The sequence below is a fragment of the Phaseolus vulgaris genome, chromosome 3 (assembly GCF_051622355.1).
Source record: "Phaseolus vulgaris cultivar YP4 chromosome 3, ASM5162235v1, whole genome shotgun sequence".
Taxonomy (NCBI): Eukaryota; Viridiplantae; Streptophyta; class Magnoliopsida; order Fabales; family Fabaceae; genus Phaseolus; species Phaseolus vulgaris.
In genome coordinates this window covers 25,057,555-25,063,901 of record NC_143500.1, presented here as the reverse complement: position 1 = coordinate 25,063,901, position 6,347 = coordinate 25,057,555, and positions in this window count along the sequence as shown.

Below are 6,347 nucleotides of genomic sequence, written 5' to 3'. Positions count from 1 at the left end.
GAAGTGTCAGTTTTGCTTACGAATATTGACATCCGGAAGTGTCAGCTTTGCTTACGGATATTGGTATCCGGAACTAACACTCTTTGACTACAAACATATTTATCTGGAAGACACCATCATGCTTCCGGATATACATATCCGAAAGCCAATCATCCTGAACTTTTTTTTGGAAGTGTGATGATTTTGTTACTTTTAATGGATTAAAACCACTATACCAAACCAATTTAAAGAATATAAGTAAAATCAACATTAAAAGGTATTCATAAGGTCAAAATAAAGTTAAATTATACTTAAAATTCAAGTTCAAACAATAACCTCGTTCATGGATACAAATATTACAATAATGTTCTTAATACATAATCAATCCAGATTTTCAAATGCCCTGAAACAGAGGTTGCTTCTTTCTACGACATGACAACGGTGTCCGATCAGGCCACTAGTATATGCACTCATTGGTAAACACCTCCCTCCCAATTTATGAAGGGTTTACGATGGATTGATCACCAATTATTTTATCTCTGTTAAATTGGGAGACTAGGTTCAGTGATTTTGTTATACAATATGGATTTACTTCCCTATCAGTTCCAAGCTTAAAATCGTTGATAATTGGATGTTTTTGTTTCTTGGGTAAAAGCATTTTTACTTACTAGTACCACATTTGACTCAAAACTGCTTCAGGGTGATGAAAGCACCCAATAAACACATTCTGGATTTCCAAATCCGGACCTAATAAAAAAGACTTCTGGATTTGTTCATCTGCGGTGCATATGGATATTAATATCCGGAACTCATAACATAGTTATGGAAAAAAAATATCTAGAACCCACAAGAAACGCGAAAACTCATCTTTCTGCGACGCGTCTCCTTCTCCGATGCCTTCGCTCTTTGCACCGTCAAAGTGGCTCAAAAGCGCTACCTGAACGATGCCTGAACGTGTCTGTGGCATTGTGCTTGGCTGCTGGGTGCACTTTAAGTGTAACCTAATTTCAATTCATTAAGGGTGTTATGGTCATTTTGCACAGATCATTAAGGGTGTTATGGTCATTCCATACAGAGAATTGGATGCTCGTCATAATTGATTGGGTGCATGGAGAATCAGCCTAGATTTAAAATCACATTCATTCCTTTTGGTTTTGAAAAAATTATTAATGTCTTGTTATTATTTTGGTCCTATAGAACTTTCCATACCGGCCTTATTAGTTTTTACTATTTTTTTCTTTTTTAGGTTTTCATAAACCATTATTTAGATTAATAAGTTTTTTGTTTTTCTCTTCTTCTCTCTCGAGTTCTTTCATTGTCCCTCACACTGTTCATCTTTGTTTCTTAGTTTTCTGTTTTCCCTCACCATCAAAGCTTTGAGGATTTCTCTTCTTTGTTTTTGTAAATGTCACAATCATATGAAGATAACCTTGCTTCCTGTTTTCTAATATGGTTTCAGAGCTCTTCATCATGAAGAGCTCTCTTGCACGCACTTTGGTTCTTTCTTCCAAGATCTTTTTTTTTTCTTCTCTGCGATTTGTTATACTGCTTTTTCATTTTCTGATAAACTTTTCTTTCTTTTGTTGACAAGGTTTTGGCAATGTTAAAGTTCTCTTGATCATAGTTTCTTGTATTTCTATCCCAATGAAAACCCCGCAACTCCCCTTGTTTTTTTTTTATCAGCAATGAATTAATAGAATAAAATGGAACACTTTAGGGGTGTTTCAACCCTTATACATAAGATACTCCTAGTTTAAGCAATCAACAAAGCAAAGCAAGATTAAGTGACACACCACTTAACTCAAGAATCTTAAACTATTTAAACAACTCCTACCCAAACAAAACTGGTTTTGCAAAAACCTGCAAACCAAAAACTTGATGGCTATCTAGCTATTGGAATTTTAACAATCTAAAAACTTGAAGTATAGCTAGCTCCCTACCTATTGCAGGAAATACCAAACCTACTACCTTGTGCACTACATTTTATTGGCAAAGTGAGGCACGACCTCTACTGTCAATCTACTTCCAAAAGCTACAAAAATATTCGTACATCCTCATCTTTTAAGCACCAAGAGCTGGTCTACTAACCACACAAAACGTGCATCTACAAAAATTGCATAACGTTGACCAGCATTGATAACATTTAGACATAGGCTTACAGGTCAGATTTTTGCATAGCAGACCACTCAACAAACCTTTGTCCTGCTTCCTACTGCAAAAATTAACCTAGAACCCTTTTTTGCTTAATAAATCACTTCTACGCCATCATCTTCCTTGTCCCTTCCTCAACGCCCTTCTTGTAACGTATATATGACTCCACCACTAAGAGAATCATTGTCCTTGCATCCCTACCATAAGACCTTTCCAACCAATAGACATAGATATACAATTCTAACCAATAGCTAATGCACGGAACAGGTAATCCAGATACATATGAAGATAATGAAGAAACAAAGGATCCCATCCAGCACCTAACCCCACCCTAATACTACCCTTTTAATTTCAAACATATAACATGATAAAGAATCCAATCAGGGAACCCAACATGAAAAACATTCATCATATCTTTCAACCATAACCAAGCTTTGAATCACCTTTGTCGTGACTTCAGTTGGACCTGCAAACAACTAAACCTAGCTCTCTAAAGAGCATTAGTAGCACTAATCTCAGAAACATCACGACAACAAAATTAAAAATAGTTTACAAATGTAAATTACGAGACTTCTTCCTATTAAAACAAACCCTCCTTCTTCATCTTCTCTTACGGATAGATTTCAGACATTCCGTAGGATTTATGCACCAGTGGGCGTATGTAAATTCAGCTAGATTCTCTTTGTTGGTAAGCCACGTCCACGCCTTTAGTTGAGCCAAAGTGAAGATTTCAGAGATGTCTGCTCGACCTTCCTTAAAAATGACTTGATTTCTTTGTTTCCAAATTTCTCTGACCACTGCAATCCAAACACACCTCCAAAATCTGTTTATCTCTTGTGTAGCCCAATTCAGATTAAACTGTAGGAAATGGGATTTGCCTTCCCTATGAACCACTGTTGGTTCCCCCACCCATTCACTACAGAGGCACCATACTCTCCAAGCTACTCTACATTCGAAGAATACATGACTTCCACTTTCCTCATCTTCCCCACACATAGCACACCTATTGCTTTCTAGGATTAACCCTCTTCTCTCCAAATTAGCACGCGTCGGAAGCATGTCTTTCAAAACTCTCCAGGCAGTAGTTAATGTTGAAGGTAACGCTTTGATGCTCCAAAAGAGCCTCATACAATGTACTATTGGCTCCTTCGTCCCTTGTTCTTAAACAATTATAAGCTGAGTTAATCGTATAAGATAGTTTTTCTGTCGCCTTCCATATCCACTGATCCCTTGACCCTTTTAATAAGGTTTTGTTATCTAACAACGATGTGAGTTGGTTTTCTTCACCGATTTCCCACTCGAGAAGATTACGTCTCCATGCCACTTTCCAACACAATGTGTCGTTATTCCAAAAACCTACTTGTAAAAGGCTAGCAGATTTTTCATTGGCAATGGAAAATAGCCTCGGAAATTTTACTCTTAAGACCTCATTGTCTAACCACTTGTCTTCCCAAAACCTTATATCTTTGCCAGCCCCCAACTTCCACGAAATTTCGTCTTCGAAGCAATTCCCCCATTCTTCCGACAGCCACACTTTCTTTAAATCTTTCCACCAATTTGACTCCTTATAACTGCTGACTGCTCTTCTTAGTTCTCTCCATCCCCATACTTTGAATCCAACACTTCCCTCCACAAACCTCCCTTCTCTGACTGCATTCGCCAAATCCATTTCCCCAATAACGCCTCGTTAAATGTCCTTATATCTTTAATAACTAGTCCACCCGCCTCTCTAGATCCGCACACCTTTCCCATGTCACCCATGCTATCTTCTTACCTTCCTTCCCCCAGCCACATAGAAAATTTCTTTGGATCTTCTTAATTGTATCTACCACTGACTTTGGTATCTTAGAGAACGACATATAAAACAGGGGTATTGATGACAAAACCGATTTGAGCATACATATTCTCCTCGCCATTGATAGAAATTTCCCTTTCCACCTGTCCAATCTTTTTCTTATCTTTTCAATGACTTTTCCCCATAAATTAGTTCTTCGATGGTTACCGCCCACCTCCATACCCAGGTATGTGAAAGGAACCTTCATAACCTCACAATTAAGGATACACGCATACATCCACAATTGGGGTTGCCTTATGCCCACCCCTCCCAATCGGCTTTTTGAAAAATTGACTTTTAGTCCTAAAGCCAACTCAAAGAAGCATAACATAGATTTTATGACCATCACATTGTGGGTATTATCCTTGCAGAAAAAAATTGTGTCATCTGCAAAATGCAGCATGTTAACCTTTAGTTTTTTAGTCCCTACCTCCACACTATGAAGCATATCCTTGTCTACCGCTTGCCTGACAATCCCTGTCAATCCCTCTGCCACAACTAGAAATAGGAAGAGGGCGAGAGGGTCTCCCTGTCTAAGGCCCTTCCCAGGTTTAAATTCCATAGTTGGGCTCCCGTTCACCAATATTGACACTGACGCAGACTCGAGACATGCTTTAATCCACCGTATCCATTTTCTCCCAAAACCTAGCTTTCCTAACATATAGTAAAGAAAATCTCATCGCACAGAATCATATGCTTTTTCATAGTCAAGCTTTAAGAACAGGCAACTAGATTTGTTCCTTTGGACCTCCTCCAGAGTCTCATTAGCAACAAGGACACTGTCCAAAAGGCCTCTCCCTTCCAAAAACGCTGCTTGCCTTGGGTCTATGACTTTCTGTAGCACTCCTTTAAGTCTCCTTGATAACAGCTTGGCAACAATTTTATAGATACACCCAACCAAAGAGATTGGTCTAAACTCATTGAGAGTTGTTGGGTTGCTAACTTTTGGAACCAAAGCGATGAAAGACGCATTAAGCCCCTTAGGCCATGCTTAAACATCCTCAAAGTTTTGAATCGCCTTGACAAAATCGTCCTTCACAATTTCCCAACTAAACTTTCAGAAGCCAAAGTTGTAGTCGTCCGAACCAGGGCTTTTCGACCCCTCACATGCCCATATAGCCTCATTGATTTCCTCCTCAGAAAACCTTCTCATAAGCATGTCATTATCTTCCTCTGATATGGTATTCAACCGAATATCATCCAATTTCACCTGAATGTTTTCCCCCTCCCTGAATCTCATCTCAAAAAATTCTTTTACTTTCTTCTTTACCGTTTTTGGTTCCTCCACCCAATCACCATTTTCAAGAATTCCATTCAAACCATGTTTACATCTTCTCCATTTGGTTATTGTGATGAGAATCAAATAAAGGAGGCTTTTATTAATGGAGGAAGAGGGCATCCACCCTCACATTTGAAGTTCTTCCTTCTAGTCTTCTCAAAAATAAAAAGAAGACATAAAATAAAGATGAGGCCCAAGCCCAAGAAGGCCAAAGCCTAAAAAGCCCAAGTCCATCCCATGAGGGGCAAGGCCAAGCTTTGAAACACTCTTGTATAGTTTTAGGAGGTGTGGTTATTAAATAAAGGAGTGTGAAAATGTAAAATAAAGTCACATTGTCCATGTGACTTAGGAGAGTGGTGTAGGTGTAGTTTTTAGGAGGTGTCATAGTAGAAAAAGGTCACACCTCCCATGTGACTTGTTTTTTGTGGGAATTTCAAATGAGTTTATTTGAATTTTTCCACCTATTTTTCAGCACCTCTAGGCTATAAATTAAGGTGTTGCCCTTGTACATTTCAGATTTGAATTTAGACTAAAGAAACTATACTCATTTTTTTGAGAGAGCATTGGAGAGCTTTGTGCCTTCTTCACTAGTCTTATCTTGATGGTTCCATGGTTACCTCAAGTGGCGGCTTGCACACTCATCTAGAAGTCTCCATCCTTCTAGTGGCGTGATCATCCAACCATACATCCATCTTCATGAGCTTTCTCTTCTCCTTCCTTCATTCTCTTTCAATTGTTCTTGTTTTAGCTTGATTCCTTGAAATTCTGTTCGGTGTTCTTGCTGTTTTGTGGTTTTTGGTTCGGTCTTTTTATATTTCTGTCCATTCATCTTGTTCCTTTGCTTTTCTAGCTCATATGTTCGGTTCATTTCAATTCTTAAGTAATATGTTCGGTGCATTTGCCTTTTCTTCCACTTTAATTGGTTCAATTTGACAATATGTGGAACTTCCATATGAGTTTGGATTTGGTACTAGTTTTGGTGAGTTCTTGACTTAGAACATTGATCCAATTCTAAGAAAAAGTGCCTAACTATTGTCCAACTCAAGTTGATTCCTAAGAATGTCAAGAATCATTCTCTATCTTGTTATTGGAATCACATCATAT